The 19,918-nt window shown below is 36.3% G+C and overlaps 1 protein-coding gene and 1 pseudogene across 5 annotated transcripts in view; both read left to right on the forward strand.

Annotated features, from left to right (window-relative positions):
• The window catches only part of ACTR3B (actin related protein 3B), a 215,728-nt gene that overhangs the window by 15,625 nt on the left and 180,185 nt on the right, over positions 1–19,918 (forward strand). The window lies entirely within an intron of this gene.
• LOC143679798 (E3 ubiquitin-protein ligase RNF113A-like) lies at positions 2,995–13,266 on the forward strand (annotated as a pseudogene).

Below are 19,918 nucleotides of genomic sequence, written 5' to 3' on the forward strand. Positions count from 1 at the left end.
CGGTTACCGCAGCTTGGGAAACTCTCAGTTCTGGGGCGGCCTCGCAGCCGGTCCAGCTGGTCCAGACTGGGATATGCTGTGTGTCCCCAGGAGATGTTCTGTCCTGTTTCTGGTTATTTAGTAGTTGTTCTGGAGGATGAACTGAAACGTGCACATTGCTTAGCTGCCAGTTTCGGCGAGTCCGAAACTTTATTTTTGGTCCCATGAATTTTTATGCAGGGTAGTCTGTTAGGATTTTTTTGTTATCTCCTCTTGATGGTTAACCCTCATCACTCAGATTTGTCTGTTTTTGTTTTCTTCCTTTTTTCTTGTTGATTTAGCCAGTGGCCTGTTTATTTTGTGAATTTTTTTTTTTTTCAAGAATGGCTAGCTTTGGAATGTATTTATTCGTTCTATTATTTTTTTTTACTTTTATTTTTGTTCTTTTCCTTATTGATTTCTTCCTACCTTTTTTCTTTTGGGTTGTATGTTAAATTAAAAAAAAATGTTTTTTTTATATTGAAAATGTACTTAAAACCATAAAATTTTGGCTGAAAATATGTTTAAGTGTATGAATCCCTTAGATTTGGACATATTTTTTCATTATTATTTTTGAGAAATTCATGTATTTTTTTTTGTACTATTGTTTTGAATGTCACCCTTGACTCAGTATTCCCCCAGTTGCAGTTAAAATATTTTAAGGTGGAAGGGCCTTTGTGTTTTGAGTTTGCTTTTAATTTCAGATTTTATTCCATTATGGTTAAAGAGTGCTATTTGTATTATTTCTTTTCTTTGGACTTCATTGAAGTTTTATTTGTCATCTTAATTTTGTGAATGGTTTGTGTGCTTGTAATAGTTAGGTTCAGGTGTCAGCTTGACCAGGTGATGGTGCGCAGTTGTCCTGCTGCTTTGGACTTAGATCATCAGCATGTTAATTTCATCTATGGCAGGTTAAATCTTTGGCTGACTAAGGGGATTGCCTTCTACAATGAGTGATGTTTAGTTTAGAAGCTTAAAAGGAGAAGTCGAAAGAGAGAGAAGTAGCTCAGCACAGCTCAGCTTAGTGCTTAGAGCTGACATAGACCCAAACATTTGGAGAGAGAGAGAGAGGAAACACTCTGAGGAAAGTCACTTGAAACCAGAAGCTGGAAGAGAAGGCCAGCAGATGTTGCCATGTGCCATCCCATATAACAGAGGAACTGAATGATGAAAGCAAGCTGCCTTTTCTCCAAAGAACAGTAAATTTATAACTAAATAAATTTCTTTATAAAAGGCAGTCCATTTCTGTTATATTGCATTCTGGCGGCTTTAGCAAACTAAAACAGTGTACTTGAAAAAAAGGTATATTCTCTATTAGTGAATTTAGAGTTCAGTATATATCTGTATGAACTAGATTGTTAATTACGTTATATAGGGCTTCTATACTCTTTCCAATTTTTTGGTCCACTTTATCTATCTTAGACTTGGAATAACATGCATTCATGTCTTTTTACATGTTTTTTTAAAAATTTCTCCTGCATCTCCAGTAGTTTCTTCTGCTTTATGAAAGTTATTGCTACATTATTGGGTACTTACATATTGATAACTTATAATTTCCTGAAAGTTGTTTTAGTGTTGTAAACCATTTTTCTTTTAGTACTTTTAAGTGTGAATCCTATCCTGTCAGATATCAAGTTCTGTGATCCTTGCTTGCTTCTTGTTGTGTTTATCTGGTATATATTTGTCCATCCTTTTGTAATTCTTTGTGAATTGTTTATTTTAGCTGTATCTCTTGTATCCAGCATAGTGTTGGATTTTGATTTGTTAGCCACATAAAAAAAGTTTTCTTTTAATGGGTGAGTTAGGCTCTTTTACATATGTTGATATAATACATATATTTGGTCTCACTAGTGCTACATTGATTACCTTTATACTTACATATATTTAAGTATAGTCTTTTAACATGTAATCCATTTTATTTGGTTAATCTCTTTTTTGGGTGATTTTGAGAAGGATTATATTTTTGTTTTAATGGTTACTTTTAGACCATTTATTTTTGGCTGGTTTTGATGGGCTCTTACTATGAGCAATAATTAAATTAGTTGTAATCTCTTCTTCTACTCCCTTTTCTCTCCTCTAACATCTGATTTGAAGAAAAAAATTCCTCTGCTTTTAATTAATCAGGTAATCAGCAAGCTTATTTTACTTGTTAATATATGCTGCCTATTTTCCTCCATCCCCATTTAAAAAATATTTTTATTGTACACAATAAACAAACATACAAACATTCTTGACATACAGTCATTGTGTACATGGTGTACCATCAGTGGCTCACAATATCATCAAATAGTTGTGTATTTATTGCCATGATTATTTTTTTGGGAACGTTTGCATCTCTCCAGCAAAAGAAAGAAAAAAGAAAAAACTCATACATACCATACTCCTTACCCCTTGCTCTCATTGACCACTAGTATTTCAGTCTACTCAATTTATTTTAACCTCTGTTCATTTTATTATTTGTTTATTTTTATCCATATTTTTTACTCATCTATGCATACTGTAGATAAGAGGAGCATCATACACGAGGTGTTCACAATCACACAGTCACATTACTAAAGCTATATCATTATACAGTAATCTTCAGAAAACATGGCTATTGGAACACAGCTCTGCGTTTTCAGGTACTTTCCTCTAGCCACTCTAATACACCATAAACTAAAGAGGGTTATCTATATAATGCATAAGAATAACCTCCAGGTTAACCTCTCAACTCTGTTTGAAATCTCTCAGCCACTGACACTTTATTTTGTCTCATTTTTTTCTTCCCCCTTTTGGTAGAGAAGGTTTTCTCAATACCTTGGTGCCAAGTCCTAGCTCATCCCAGGTTTCTGTTCCATGTTGCCAGGGAGGTTTACACCTGGGAGTCATGTCCCATGTAGAGAGGGGAGGGCAGTGAGTTCGTTTGCCGTGACGGCTTAGAGAGAGAGAGGCCACATCTGAGCAATAAAAGAGGTTATCTGGGGGTGATTCTTACGCATGATTTTAAGGTGGCTTAGACTGTCCTTTGCAAGGTAAGTTTCATAGAGGTAAACCCCAAGAGTGAGGGCTTGGCCTATTGATTTGGTTGTCTCCTGATTGCAAGAATATGAGGAATTCTGCAGATGAGGAAGTTGAATTTTCCTCCCTTTCTCCCCATTCCTGCAAGGGAACTTTGCAAATACTTCTTTATTCACTGTTCGTATCACTCTGGGATTTATTGGGGCATTGCACTAACCTCCATCCCCATTTTTTGATTGTCATATTGTGTATTTTGTTAGAATATGGAGGCATTAATTACTAGATTTTCTCCCTTATATACACCATAAACACTTCATTTATGAGAAATCCTCCAAAGTGTTTATAGCATTGATCCTTCTGTGTATCCTATATCATTTTCATCTTAAAAGGTTCCTTAATACTTCATTGGACATGTGGTATAAATGTATATTGACTTAACACCCCTTTCTGGAGCCTTCCAAATGTAGCAAAACTAACCCAAAATAGAGAAGATAACAGCTATAGTTCATCCCACATTTATAACAAAGAGTGAACCTACATGCAGCTATATACTGCGATCTGATATTTCTACAAATCTCTGGCTTGTTGCAGGTGTCTAAGAATATGTGAGAAGTTCCTGAAAGGCACTCATATTCTTTGCTGGAGAACTGGGAACTAAGGGACAAATATGTCATTGACAAAAAAGGCATATTCTGGTAGCAGCTCATTTCTAGGCTGCAAAACAGCAGGGCAGAAAGAGAAATCATTTAGTAATAGTATCTTTATTTTCTTTGACCTGGCTTCCTAAAAGTGAGGATGACCAGCTTAGGCCTGAGGGGGAATTGCTGATACCTTTTTTTTTTTTAATTTTGAATATTTCCTTTTTAATTATAGACTAAGTCATGAATCATTTAAAGTTTCAGTGTCACAAATGGGAAATAGCAAATATAACAAAACATGGATTCTTTAAATTCAGAACAAAAAAAAATTTTTTTTTGCAACACCATTCCTGTGTGATATTTTGACTCATAGTTAACTATCTCTTTCTCTGACTTTATAGGCAGCCTAAATTTAGGGATTCTGGTACTAAAAGCCTGAATATCCATCTCTGGTCTGTGGAAATTTATGAAGATATGATTAAAACACAGAAATATTTGTTAAATGAACTTATGAAGGAGTAAATAAATTGTTCTGGATAGATTCCAAATTTACCTATTCTGGGCTCTGAACTCATAATATAAAAAATTTAGGTGAAATGATCTCTGACAATATTTCTCCATATTAACCACTAGAATGACATTTCCTTTCTCTTTATTCTATAAGTTTTATTGTGTAAAATCACATATATACAAAGAAAGCAGTAAATTTCAAAGCACAACACAACAGTTAGTTACAGAACAGATTTGGTATGGGTTACAGTTCTATAATTTTAGGTTTCTTCTTCCAGCTGCTCCAAAACAGTGGAGACTAAAAGAAATATCAATATAATGATTCATCAGTTATACTCATTTGTTAAATCCTGTTGTCTCTGTTAGAACTCCACCTTCTCTTTTGATCTTTCTCCCAGTCTATAGGGACATTTGGGCTGTGCGTGTTCTAACTTTTTTCAAGTTGAAAAGGGCTGTGGATAATACAGGATAGGGAGATGGAATTAGTTGATGTTTTGAAGAGGCTGGCTCTCTGGGTTTTAGGACTTACCTGGCCTAGGAACCCATCTGGAGGTTATTTTCCTGGAAAGTAATCATAGTACACGGAACCTTTGTAGAATGTCAGATAAAACCCTGAAGAGTGTTCTTTAGGGTTGACAAGAATGGTTTTGGTTGGGGTTTAGCAAATCATGATAAACAACAATATCTACCTGAAGCTTGTGTAAGACTAGCCTCCAGAGTAGCCTCTCAGCTCTATTTGAACTCTGTCAGTCACTGATACCTTATTTGTGAAGAAATTACTAATATGTAAGATGCGTCTTCTTCCCTTCAACTCCCTAGCCCCCACACAAGTTTTGGAATTGGATGTGTTCCCAAGACAAAGGATTATTAGAATTAGTGGGAAATTGAGGCCTCTGGCTACCACTGTTCCAGCTAATTATTTTTTCTTTTTCTAATGGCTAGAGGACTGCACAGAAATTGCAAGCCATTGATATTCTATACCTATGTAAGCAGGAAGAAGAGTTTATTTTTGAGCAAATAGCAGGTCCAGAAAGAATTCCCCCATTCATAGTTGAGTGATAAGCAGAAAGGGCCCAACATGGGCCATATGCATAGACAATAAGGAAAGAAATGTGACAAGCAGAAGTAGATTAAAGATATACTTTGGAAGAAGAAATTGCTTCAGGAATCAGACTAGAATTTTAAACAAAAATTTATTTCTCTCAAAAAATTTAAAGGGTAGTCTGGAGAAGATGGCGGCTTAGTAAGACGCGCAGGTCTTAGTTCCTCCTCCAGAACAGCTACTAGGGAAGTAGAAACGGTACAGAACAGCTCCCGGAGCCACGACAGAGACCAAGAAGACAGCGTACCCCATTCTGGAATGGCTGACTGGCTGGGAGAACCCGCTGCGGTGAGATCACTGAGCGGCACGAGCTTCCCCGGGCCGGGGCGGCAGGGGGCCGGAGTCCTTCCCTCCCTCCTTCCCGGGCCGGCTGGGAGAATTGGACAGGCGATCCCCTCAAGCTGTGGCTGCTGGCGCGCCCCCCCAGGCATGGCCCCCTGGACCAGCTGGGAGAATTGAATCGGAGATCCCCCAAGCCACGGAGACCAGCGACCGGGGTCTTTTCCAAACACATGGCTTCCCGGTCTGACTGGGAACGGTGGATTGGCAGTCCCCCAAGCCGCGGCGGCTGGCGCCCCCCGCCACACTTGGCGCCCCAGGCCGGCTGGGAAATTTGGACAGGCGCTCCCCCAAGCCACGGAGGCCGGCGCCCCCCCACCACGCTTGGCACCCCGGGCTGGGTGGGAAATTTGGACAGGCGCTCCCCCAAGCCGCAGAGGCCGGCGACCCTCCCCATGCGCGGATTCCCGGGCTGGCTGGGAGATTCGGATTGGCACTCCCCCAAGCCGCTTTGGCTGGCGACCCTCCCCTACAGTGAGAGTTTTCCAAAGTTAAAGGAGCCACAGCATCTTTTACTGGTGGGACCTGCAGACAGATGAGGGCCACGAGCGCCACCTACTGGGCAGGATAAGAAAAACAGAGCCCAGAGATTTCACAGAAAAACCTTTCAACCTGCTGGGTCCCACACCCAGGGAAATCTGATTAAATGCCCAGACACCAGCAGAAGATAACGGATCACACTCGGAAAATTGAAGATATGGCCCAGTCAAAGGAACAAACCAATAGTTCAAATGAGATACAGGAGCTGAGACAACTAATGCTGTATATACGAACAGAAATGGAAAACCTCTTCAAAAACCAAATCAATAAATTGAGGGAGGACATGAAGAAGGCATGGGATCAACAAAAAGAAGAAATGGAAAAACTGAAAAAACAAATCACAGAACTTATGGGAGTGAAGGACAAAGTAGAAAACCTGGAAAAAACAATGGATACCTACAATGGTAGATTTAAAGAGACAGAAGATAGAATTAGTGAATTGGAGGATGGAACATCTGAATTCCAAAAAGAAACAGAAACTATAGGGAAAAGAATGGAAAAATTTGAACAGGGGATCAGGGAACTGAATAACAATATGAAGCGCACAAATATACGTGTTGTGGGTGTCCCAGAAGGAGAAGAGAAGGGAAAAGGAGGAGAAAAACTAATGGAAGAAATTATCACTGAAAATTACCCAACTCTTATGAAAGACCTAAATTTACAGATCCAAGAAGTGCAGCGTACTCCAAAGAGAGTAGACCCAAATAGGCGTTCTCCAAAACACTTACTAGTTAGAATGTCAGAGGTCAAAGAGAAAGAGAGGATCTTGAAAGCAGCAAGAGAAAAGCAATCCATCACATACAAGGGAAACCCAATAAGACTATGTGTAGATTTCTCAGCAGAAACCATGGAAGCTAGAAGACAGTGGGATGATATATTTAAATTACGAAAAGAGAAAAACTGCCAACCAAGACTCCTATATCCAGCAAAATTGTCCTTCAAAAATGAGGGAGAAATTAAAACATTTATAGACAAAAAGTCACTGAGAGAATTTGTGACCAAGAGCCCAGCTCTGCAAGAAATACTAAAGGGAGCACTAGAGTCAGATACAAAAAGACAGAAGAGAGAGGTATGGAGAAGAGTGTAGAAAGAAGGAAAATCAGATATGATATATATATAATACAAAAGGCAAAATGTTAGAGGAAAATATTATCCAAACAGTAATAACACTAAATGTTAATGGACTGAATTCTCCAATCAAAAGACGTAGACTGGCAGAATGGATTAAAAAACAGGATCCTTCTATATGCTGTCTACAGGAAACACATCTTAGACCCAAAGATAAACATAGGTTGAAAGTGAAAGATTGGGAAAAGATATTTCATGCAAATAACAACCAGAAAAGAGCAGGAGTAGCTATACTAATATCCAACAAATTAGACTTCAAATGTAAAACAGTTAAAAGAGACAAAGAAGGATACTATCTACTAATAAAAGGAACAATTAAACAAGAAGACATAACAATCATAAATATTTATGCACCGAACCAGAATGCCCCAAAATACATGAGGAATACACTGCAAACACTGAAAAGGGCAATAGATACATATACCATAATAATTGGAGACTTCAATTCACCACTCTCATCAATGCACAGAACATCTAGACAGAGGATCAATAAAGAAATAGAGAATTTGAATATTACAATAAATGAGCTAGACTTAACAGACATTTATAGGACATTACACCCCACAACAGCAGATACACCTTTTTCTCAAGTGCTCATGGATCATTCTAAAAGATAGACCATATGCTGGGTCACAAACCAAGTCTTAACAAATTTAGAAAGATTGAAATCATACACAACACTTTCTCGGATCATAAAAGAATGAAGTTGGAAATCAATAATAGGCGGAGTGCCAGAAAATTTACAAATACGTGGAGGCTCAACAACACACTCTTAAACAATGAGTGGGTCAAGGAAGAAATTGCAAGAGAAATTAGCAACTACCTCGAGGCGAATGAAAATGAAAACACAACATATCAAAACCTATGGGACGCAGCAAAGGCAGTGCTAAGAGGGAAATTTATTGCCCTAAATGGCTATATCAGAAAAGAAGAAAAGGCAAAAATTCAGGAATTAACTGTCCTCTTGGAAGAACTGGAGAAAGAACAGCAAACTAACCCCAAAGCAAGCAAAAGGAAAGAAATAACAAAGATTAGAGCACAAATAAATGAAATTGAAAACATGAAAACAATAGAGAAAATCAATAAGACCAGAAGTTGGTTCTATGAGAAAATAAGGTTGATGGGCCCTTAGCAAGATTGACAAAAAGAATAAGAGAGAGGATGCAAATAAATAAGATCAGAAATGGAAGAGGAGACATAACCACTGACCCCACAGAAATAAAGGAGGTAATAACAGGATACTATGAACAACTTTACGCTAATAAATACAACAATGTAGATGAAATGGACGGGTTCCTGGAAAGACATGAACAACCAACTTTGACTCAAGAAGAAATAAATGACCTCAACAAACCAATCACAAGTAAAGAAATTGAATCAGTCATTCAAAAGCTTCCTAAAAAGAAAAGTCCAGGACCAGACAACTTCACATGTGAATTCTACCAAACATTCCAGAAAGAATTAGTACCAGCTCTCCTCAAACTCTTCAAAAAAATTGAAGTGGGGGGAAAGCTACCTAATTCATTCTATGAAGCCAACATCACCCTCATACCAAAACCAGGCAAAGATATTACAAAAAAAGAAAACTACAGACCAATCTCTCTAATGAATACAGATGCAAAAATCCTCAACAAAATTCTAGCAAATCGAATTCAGCAACACATTAAAAGAATTATACATCATGACCAAGTAGGATTCATCCCAGGTATGCAAGGATGGTTCAACATAAGAAAATCAATTAATGTAATACACCATATCAACAAATCAAAGCAGAAAAATCACATGATCATCTCAGTTGATGCAGAGAAGGCATTTGACAAGATTCAGCATCCTTTCCTGTTGAAAACACTTCAAAAGATAGGAATACAAGGGAACTTCCTTAAAATGATAGAGGGAATATATGAAACACCCACAGCTAATATCATCCTCAATGGGGAAAAACTGAAAACTTTCCCCCTAAGATCAGGAACAAGACAAGGATGTCCATTATCACCACTATTATTCAACATTGTGTTGGAGGTTCTAGCCAGAGCAATTAGATAATAAAAAGAAATACAAGGCATCAAAATTGGAAAGGAAGAAGTAAAACTATCACTGTTTGCAGACGATATGATATTATACGTCGAAAACCCGGAAAAATCCACAACAAAACTACTAGAGCTAATAAATGAGTACAGCAAAGTAGCAGGTGACAAGATCAACATTCAAAAATCTGTAGCATTTCTATACACTAGCAATGAACAAGCTGAGGGGGAAATCAAGAAACAAATCCCATTTACAATTGCAACTAAAAGAATAAAATACCTAGGAATAAATTTAACTAAAGAGACAAAAAACCTATATAAAGAAAACTACAAAAAACTGTTAAAAGAAATCACAGAAGACCTAAATAGATGGAAGGGCATACCGTGTTCATGGATTGGAAGACTAAATATAGTTAAGATGTCAATCCTACCTAAATTGATTTACAGATTCAATGCAATACCAATCAAAATCCCAACAACTTATTTTTCAGAAATAGAAAACCCAATAAGCAAATTTATCTGGAAGGGCAGGGTGCCCCGAATTGCTAAAAGTATCTTGAGGAAAAAAACCGAAGCTGGAGGTCTCACACTGCCGGACTTGAAGGCATATTATGAAGCCACAGTGGTCAAAACAGCATGGTATTGGCATAAAGATAGATATATCGACCAATGGAATCGAATAGAGTGCTCAGATATAGACCCTCTCATCTATGGACATTTGATCTTTGATAAGGCAGTCAAGCCAACTCACCTGGGACAGAACAGTCTCTTCAATAAATGGTGCCTAGAGAACTGGATATCCATATGCAAAAGAATGAAAGAGGACCCGTATCTCACACCCTATACAAAAGTTAACTCAAAATGTATCAAAGATCTAAACATTAGGTCTAGGACCATAAAACAGTTAGAGGAAAGTGTAGGGAGATATCTTATGAAACTTACAATTGGAGGTGGTTTTATGGACCTTAAACCTAAAGCAAGAATACTGAAGAAAGAAAGAAATAAATGGGAGCTCCTCAAAATTAAACACTTTTGTGCATCAAAGAACTTCATCAAGAAAGTAGAAAGACAGCCTTCACAATGGGAGACAATATTTGGAAACGACATATCAGATAAAGGTCTAGTATCCAGAATTTATAAAGAGATCGTTCAACTCAACAACAAAAAGACAGCCAACCCAATTACAAAATGGGAAAAAGACTTGAACAGACACCTCTCAGAAGAGGAAATACAAATGGCCAAAAGGCACATGAAGAGATGCTCAACTTCCCTGGCCACTAGAGAAATGCAAATCAAAACCACAATGAGAAATCATCTCACATCCACCAGAATGGCCATTATCAACAAAACAGAAAATGACAAGTGCTGGAGGGGATGCGGAGAAAGAGGCACACTTATCCACTGTTGGTGGGAATGTCAAATGGTGCAACCACTGTGAAAGGCAGTTTGGCGGTTCCTCAAAAAACTGAATATAGAATTGCCATACGACCCAGCAATACCATTGCTGGGTATCTAATCAAAAGACTTAAGGGCAAAGACACAAACGGACATTTGCACACCAATGTTTATAGCAGCGTTATTTGCAATTGCAAAGAGATGGAAACAGCCAAAATGTCCATCAACAGACGAGTGGCTAAACAAACTGCGGTATATACATACGATGGAATATTATGCAGCTTTAAGGCAGGATAAACTTATGAAACATGTAATAACATGGATGGACCTAGAGAACGTTATGCTGAGTGAGTCTAGCCAAAAACTAAAGGACAAATACTGTATGGTCCCACTGATGTGAACCGACATTCGAGAATAAACTTGGAATATGTGATTGGTAACAGAGTCCAGCAGGAGTTAGAAACAGGGTAAGATAATGGGTAATTGGAGCTGAAGGGATACAGACTGTGCAACAGGACTAGATACAAAAACTCAAAAATGTACAGCACAATAATACCTAATTGTAATGTAATTATGTTAAAACACTGAATGAAGATGCATCTGAGCTATAGTTTCTTTTTATTTGTTTGTGTCTTTTTTTATTATTATTTTTATTTTTTTCTCTATATTAACATTCTATATCTTTTTCTGTTGTTTTGCTAGTTCTTTTCCTAAATCTATGCAAATGTACTAAGAAATGATGATCATGTATCTATGTGATGATGTTAAGGATTACTGATTGCATATGTAGAATGGAATGATTTCTAAATGTTGTGTTAATTTCTTTTTTTCTTTAATTAATAAAAAAAAAAATTTAAAGAGAGAAGAGACCCCATGTGACCTAGCCGTGCAGCTGTTTCAGAGCTCAAAACCCCCAAGTGGCAGAACAGCTTTCCCCCTTAAGGAATACAGACCAGGTATGCACCTTCCTCTTCAGAAAACCTGGATGTAAAGGTACAGCAGGCTGCAGAAAGCGCTCGGTCTGTGATTCAGAGCCAGGAGAAAGCAGCAACAGTAGTGAGGAAAGCAGCATTGTGGTTCACCCAGAAAAGAAACCGATGATCAGCAGTCCAATGATACAGAAGATTCTTGGCAGCTGTAAACAGAAGGAGGCTTATACTAGTGAGATGAAGAATGAGCCCAAGAGTCTTGGTGTGGTTCTCTAAGTCCCCCCTCTCTGTGAAACCCCTAGGGCCAGAGGATGTGTAGTGACTGCTGTCTCCGACCTAGACACTGACAAGGGAGCATGATGCACAAGCCATCTTTGGGCATAGCCAGAAGATCCAGAAGGGTCAAAGGGGCAAGGAAGATGACAGAATTTATTGAGGAATCAATAATTATCAGAAATACATGAACTCCAAAGACACATTTATGGGCAATGCCTCCTCCGGAATGGTGAGGGAGGGCCCCATCCAAGCTCCCAAACATCTGTGTGCCACTGTGCTCTGGGATTACCAGTCCGACATCTGTAAGGACTGCAAGGAAACTGGCCTCTGTGTCTTTGGAGACAGCTGCAAGTTCCTGCATGATCGCTCAGATTACAAACATGAGTGGCAGATTGAACGTGAGCTTGATGAGGTCCACTATGGTGTCTATGAGGATGAAAATTATGAAGTGGGATGTGATGATGTGGAAGTACCATTCAAGTGTTTCATCTGTTGACAGATCTTCCAAAACCCAGTTGTCACCAAGTGCAGGCATTATTTCTGAGAGACCTGTGTGTTGTAGTGTTCCTTCACCACCCTGCCTTGCTATGTCTGTGACCAGCAGACCAATGGTGCCTTCAGTCCAGCAAAAGAATTGATTGCCAAACTGGAGAAGCATCATGCTGTGGGAGAGGGTAGTGCTTCTGATTTCCCTGAAGACCCCAATGTAGATCCAATTCCCATTATTTAGATTTCTCCTAATTCTCAAATCTAAAAATAAATATTTTATTGTTGTTGTTTTGGAAATCTTAAAAAAAATTAAAGAGAACATCAGCTCACTAAAATGAGATGAAGTAATTCAAAAAGTTTAAAGGGAGCAAAACAGGAGTATGTGAAAGTGAGCTGAAATCCATAGGAAAAGAAATAGAAGAAAAAGTAATATTACTTGGGAAATGAAAAACATTTTAGAAGCTACATCAGTGCATCTAAAATCTCTGACAGTCATACGGAGGATAAGTTTGTGGGAATTAAACTTATTTAATTTAATTTAATTTAAAGACAGATGTGGAAAAAATAGATATTAGCTATTAGAGATAAGATGAAAACTATGGAAGCCAATCACCAGAGTCCAAGTTTGTGTTTCTGAATAAGAAAGTAGAATAAGTGGGAAAGAAGGAACATGCAGAAATGTAATATGAGTTTTTTCTTGATACGAAAGATCATATAATGATATAGATATAGGGGCTTAATGTGAACTGGAAGAAATTCAAAAGAGTCATTGGAATGAAGACATCTTGGTAACCTTACTAAACCTGAAAGATAATGAAAGAATCATACACATATTTAAGCCAGAAAAAAACAAATAGGCCACCAATAATGGAAAAAATAAAATCAGCTCAGTCTTAGACTTTTTTGGCAATATAATTTGCCAGAAGGTAATGGAGCAATGTTAAGTATGTTGGGGGTGGAGGTGGGGAATGCATGGCAAATTTCAGTATAATTGATCTGGATTACATTACATTAAAAGGCAGTGTACTGACATTTTGAAAATCTAATTGCAGATATAATTCAATCAACTGAAAGGTGAATCGATGTGATTTCACAAATGGAGATGCTGAAAAATGAAAAATACCAGCTATAATAATTGAATAAATACTGACTCAAATTTAAATAATATGAACACAGTGATAATAGACTATAACAAAAATTCTTGGAACAGTCAGCATAATTGGAATTAGAGTTGGAGTTGGGCAGGATGGTGGGGTGGAGGGATAAAATTGTACTAATTGTTTAATAGTTCATAATATGCAGTTTACAAATAACTTTTTTTGAATTTGATAAATTCAGAAAGCTTTTATACTAAAAACAGACTTTGCATGCTTTTGAAATTTACCAGTTGAAAGGAAAGAAAACAGTGAGTAAGAGATAGAAAACAAAGATAGCAATACGAAATAGTATTAAGACCTATAAACGGTAATAAGACCTATAGCAATTGCACATGGGGTGAACTCATTTGGTATTGGGTTTAAAACTAAGCTTGTATACTTAACTAAAATAAGACTTGTTGCTGTATACAAGTAAGTCAAAAGTATCTAGTATATAAAGGTATGGTTAAAAATGTGTCAAATGAAAGGAAAGTAGGGTATTATTTGAATGCACAGTAAAAAGCTTTAAGTAGAACAAGTGGTTTATTTATTTATTGGTTCATTAAGAATTTTAAAATTTTATCCAAATAATGTGCACAATAATTTAAAAACAGTGCTAAAAAGCTTATCACAGTGTGTGAGGTTAGTTCAGTGGTAGAATTCTTGCCTGCCCTCCGGGAGACCTGGGTTCGATTCCTGGCCCATGCACTTCCCAAACAAACAAGCAAATAAACAAATGCGAAACAAAACCAAACAAAAATTCAACAAATGGTGCTGCAATAAGGGGATACTCAACATGGAAAAAGAATGAAATGTGACTTCGCCATATAGCAAACAAAGAAAAAAAAAGCTTATTACAAAACATAGGGTGCTGTTCCCCCCAACTTTTCCCAGTTCTTCCTCAGAAGCAGCTACTTTCAGTTTGTAATTCTGTATTTTATGACATTTATAGATTTCTTTATTTCTAAATATGAAAACTTACAAATCTTTTGTCAATTTTTGACATTATTTACTGACAGTATTGTTAGAAAAGAGTTTAATTCTCTTACACTGCTGTGCCCTCTTCTTTCCCCCCATTCTCCCAATAGAGATTATTAAAATTTTTAGTTAAATCTGTGATCAGTTTACTTTATTCTTGTGAATATAAATTTACCTATTCCTTGAAATGCACCATAGTATTTTTCCTCTTACATGTTTTTGCCTGTTAATAACTACCTTATTTGTTCATTTGCTTTATTTCTTCATACTCATTGCTAATTATCCATATTTTCAAGTAGCTAACCTCTCAGTACAATTTCCTACAAAGTTATTCACTTTAGAGATTCTCTCAAAAGCCCATTTGTTTTTGGAGGCATAACTTCTAAGAATAACCCTGTTCTTCTGTCTTGGCTGGTTGCTTTACAGGTTAGCACATATCCTGGGACTTTTCTTGTGATTTTCTAGGCATTTCCTTTATGTTTCTCCTGGATTGATTCTCTGTTTTCTGAATCTCTTGACTTCCTGTTGCTTGGTTTACACCCTTGTGTTAGTGGTGCACCTCCTCCAGTAAGTAGGTTTGTTAGGTTACAAAAATAATACGAGGCATCTTGGTGATAATCTTTGACATGCCTGACTCCTGAGTGCTCCTGCCTGGACTTGTTGCCTTCTATTCCTGGGGCACATCTGTCACCCTAGGATATCCTTGCACACATCATTCTGGAGGTTAATTAACCTCTCTCCTATGTTTCTTATATTCCATGTTTTCTGTTTTGGTTTACTCTTTTGTTTTGATAGAGGGCATCTTGCAGTACCTTCCTGAGGAAAAGGTGTGTATGAGGTACATTTTTTTTTTTATCCCTTGTGTCTGATAATATGGTCTTTCTACTCTCTCACTTGGTTGATTATATATGTGTGTATAGCATACATATATACTATATTGTGTGTAAGTATATATATTATATATAGGTTTATAGTGTATATATATATATGTATAGCATTCAGATATGGAAATAATTTTCCTTTAGATTTTTGAAGTCATTATTATTATTTTTAAAAAAAATATAACACCAAACAAACACAAACATTCTTAACTTTTGATCATTCTGTTCTACGTATATAATCAGTAGTTCACAATATCATCACATAGTTGTATATTCATCATCATGATCATTTCTTAGAACATTTGCATCAGTTCAGAAAAAGAAATAAAAAGACAACAGAAAAAAATTCATACATACCTACCCCTTACCCCTCCCTTTCATTGATCACTAGCATGTCAATCTAAATTTATTTTAACATTTGTTCCCCCTATTTTTTATTTTTATTCCATATATTTTACTCATCTGTTGGTAAGTTAGATAAAAGGAACATCAGACATAAGGTTTTCACAATTGCACAGTCACATTGTTACACATTATTAATTCTTTGTTTTCTTGCCTCAGGTTTCGCTGCTCAGAAGTCTGAAGCCATTCTGATTCTAGATCCTCTGTGAATGACTTTGACCCTTCCCTCCCTTTTCTGGAAGTGTGTAGGATTTTCTTTTTATTACTGGTTTCTGAAATTTCACAACAGTGTGCCTTGATGTCGGTCTGTTTTCATTCATTGTGCTGGGTGTTTGGTAAGCTCCTGCAATCTGAAAACTCAATATCTTTGTATTTTGGCAATACTTAACATGAATTCTTCCTTTCCAATTGTTGTTTGTTCTCTCTTTTTCTTGGCGCTCTTGTTATTTATGTTTTGGAGTCTTGGGCTGTTTCTCTGATTTTATCTTTCTCTTCTGTTTTCTATCACACTGTCTCTTTTCTTCTAGGGGATTTACATATTTTATCTTCTAACCCTTATTCTTTAATTTTCATTTCTGCTCTGTTTTCAAGGTCTTTTTCTGTTTACTAAATGTTTCTTTTACTAGCATCTTGTTCTTGTTTCATGGACATAATATCTTCTCATAGGATATTGGTAATGGTTTTTTTTTTTTTTTTAGGTTGGGGGAACAAATAGTTTTCTTTTTCCTCCAAGTTGATGTTTGATTTGTGTGTTTTCATCTTTGTATTTCACGGTGGAGGCTTTCCTCCCATGTTTAATGATTTTTCACTGTGTGCTCAAGATTAAAAGTAAAAAATTTAAAAGCTTATTGGACTCTCTGAATGTATAGATTGTGCTTACTGATTTTGAGCTTCACCAGGGCTACTGTGAGTGGGCCAGGTATCAGGGTCATTAGATCTTTCCTCTTGAGCTAGTCAGATTCCCCATAGAAGTATATTCTCTACCTGGAGGATAAAGGTCTGGGTGCTAGTGTTCTGAGAGTAAAGTGGCAAAAAGTATAAGGCAGGGGGGAGAGGGTATCTTAGCTGTCAGTATTTTATTGTGTATCAAGTCACTAATCCCTTTATTTTCAGAAGGTACCCATACTCTTATCCATGCCAGTTAACCTTGAATCCAAAGCCCCTTTGTCTCCAGACAAACTCAGAAGTTAGAAAGGAGCAGTCATTCAACATTATAGGTTCAGGGAGGACATCTAGATATCTAAGTGCTTTTCAGTAACTCACCTAGATCTCTTTTTTTTGGGCCTTCACACTTACTCCTTGGCCCTTCAATTCCATTCCAGAGATAACCTATGTAATGACCAATTTCTGAGCCTTTAAGATCCTGTGTTAATATTGAGTTGGTTCTCAGCTTCTGCCAATGTTAGCTTTCTTATGTCTCCAAAGTAAGTTACCACTAATCCTCAACTTTTTGCTGCCCCAATTTTATTGCTATTGTCTCATCTTTTCTCCCTATCCTCGTGATTTAATATACCTTTAAAAATCATTTTACTTTGGTTTTTGTGGGATTTGGGGAAATAATAAAATTAGGTTATATGTTCAGTCTACCATTTTAATTTGGGAAGTGCAATTTATTTTATAATCAATTTTCACAGAGACTGTAACTTATGATCTTTTATTTACCAAATAACATGGCACTGAAATATATAAATTAAAAAATACTTCAAATAGAAAGAGAAATGGGCAAGTATTTTAATCAATGTAAAATATAAGGGCGGATCAAAACGGACAACGGTAAAAAGGATATTAGATCTAGATAAGATAATTAACAAATTTATATATTGAACTGAGTATCCTTTTTTGTACAACCCTGAGGAATATTTTAAAAATTGATTTATGTTAATTTATAGTAAACAGTTGGAAAGTATGTGTTATTTAAAAACTGTTATCAGTAAGATCTGGAAACAATTTTATCAAAACCATATTCTAAAGCAGTTGTAATCACATTGTTTTTAAAGCCTTGTAAATCTCAGGAGGTTATCGAGTTTACTGGTTGAAGGGTAGAATAGAAGACAGGACTCCTAAGGAATCTCAAAAGAACCTCCCTACAGGAGGTTTGAAAGAAACCACTATTCTAAGATGCAACATTTCTACTTTCAAATATAAATTGAGCTTACATCGTCACCTTCTGCTCAAGACACATGGTTGTAGGAGGAATTTCAATTATATATAAATATGTTGAGTTGACAGTAGTCAGATTGATTCTTCTGACTTTGCAGAATTGAAAAGTCTACATATTACTGCTGTTCAAAGATAGTGACATTTAACAAATAGAGTTGATGAGGCTCTGCGCAAAGCCTGTTTAAAATGTTAGGGGCAAATAAGGATATATTGTTTTTTACGTAAAGATTGAAAGGATGCAACAAAATAGGAGGTGGATGGAAGGCAGAAATGGGGTGGGTGATAGATTATAGAAGTGAAAATGAGAGTTCTTAGTGGATGCCTTTTTTATTGTTTTGGTATTTGAATTCTGAGAACATATTGTTTAAAAATTTGAAGTGTAATTACTGATATTACTTTATGTAGCTATTGATTGTATTTCCATAGCTTTCTTGTATCTTTTCTGACCTAAGACCTTTAGGTCAGGCTGCCATTGAATTTGAGAATCTGGGCTGGCAATTTGTAAGCATGGTTTATGTGTGTTGTGAATGATGCCCGCCTCCACTATTCCGATTGTCCTTTTGAATGGTAATATTAAGGCAAACAGACAAAAACCCATAACTTTTTAACATAAAAGTTAGTGGTATTGATTTCTTACATACTCAAGTTTAGAAAAATTTGATTGATATAGCTCTTCCCACTTGAAGCAAAAAGAATGAACATAAAATGGAGAAAAACAGTATTAAATTTCAGTATGAGAGTAACTTTTAGAGTAGAAACATAATGAAGGAAATTACTCAAGAAAAATAGTTTATCACCCAGACTGTTTGAACAATTACATTTCAGAAAGAGTGTAGTTAAAATAAAACAATAAACTGGGAAGAATTAAGATTACATATAAGTAAGCATTAATATCCTCAGTTTTAAATGAGTTCACACAAACTGGTTAGAAGACACTAAAACTCCAGTTAAAAAATGATCTAAGGACAATTCATGGAAGAAATATGAATTATAAGTATATATCAAATAATGCTCAGTAGTACATAGATAAATAAGCGAAAATTATGGAGCAATGAGATCCTATTTTTATGCCTTAAATTAGGAAATATTTTCCAAATATGGTAATATTCAACACTGAGGTAGGGATTATCATCTCCATTTTACAGATGAAGAAGCTGAGATATGAATTAATTTACTTGCCTAAAATCACACAACTAGGAAATGGTGGTCCTGGGATTTGAACCCAGCATTGTAGCCCCATTAACTTTCTCTCATCATAAATATATACTGTTTTTCAGCTATTTTCAAATTATATTTATGTTATCTGTACATAGCATTAATTACAAATTTGCTATCATCTCTTCCTAAGCATTAGATGTTTTTCTTTTGAGCTTAGAGTTTTTCTAGTAATGGATTGATTTTTTAAAACTATCTTAATACATAAATAGTTTGAATTGAAAAGCATTTCCCACATATTTTTTCATAGAATGCCTTAACACAGCCTTCTAAATAATACAAAATTGGTACATTTTAGTCCTTTATTTTGAACTTCTGATCAGTGTTAAACATTGACATTACAGATGCATTTCACTTGGTAAAGATGGTAGGTGGTAGGTGATTTTGTTAGGATGTGAAAATGAGATAGGAGAGCTTGCATTATATAAAAATTTTAAGGATGATTGCACTGGTGTAGTTTAAGTCAGTGATTATTAAGAACCAAGTTATGTGGGGTGTGGGTGGGATGGGAGGGAGGAGTGGATGTTAAAAATATAGATGCTGCTCAGCCTCCTTCTCTGGAGATACTAATGTCAGTGATTCTGGTATAGACCCAGGGGAATCTGTAGTTTAGAAGCTTCCCAGGTGATCTGATCAGCCAAATGTGGTAGTTTCTTTCTGGAATCCTCTCCAGATCTTAAACCTGCCTCCCATTATCCTACCATAACTGGAAATTTAATTTGAAATCATGTTTCAAATATGTACATAAGCATTTTGAAGAA

The sequence above is a fragment of the Tamandua tetradactyla genome, chromosome 1, assembly GCF_023851605.1.
Source record: "Tamandua tetradactyla isolate mTamTet1 chromosome 1, mTamTet1.pri, whole genome shotgun sequence".
Classification (NCBI taxonomy): Eukaryota; Metazoa; Chordata; class Mammalia; order Pilosa; family Myrmecophagidae; genus Tamandua; species Tamandua tetradactyla.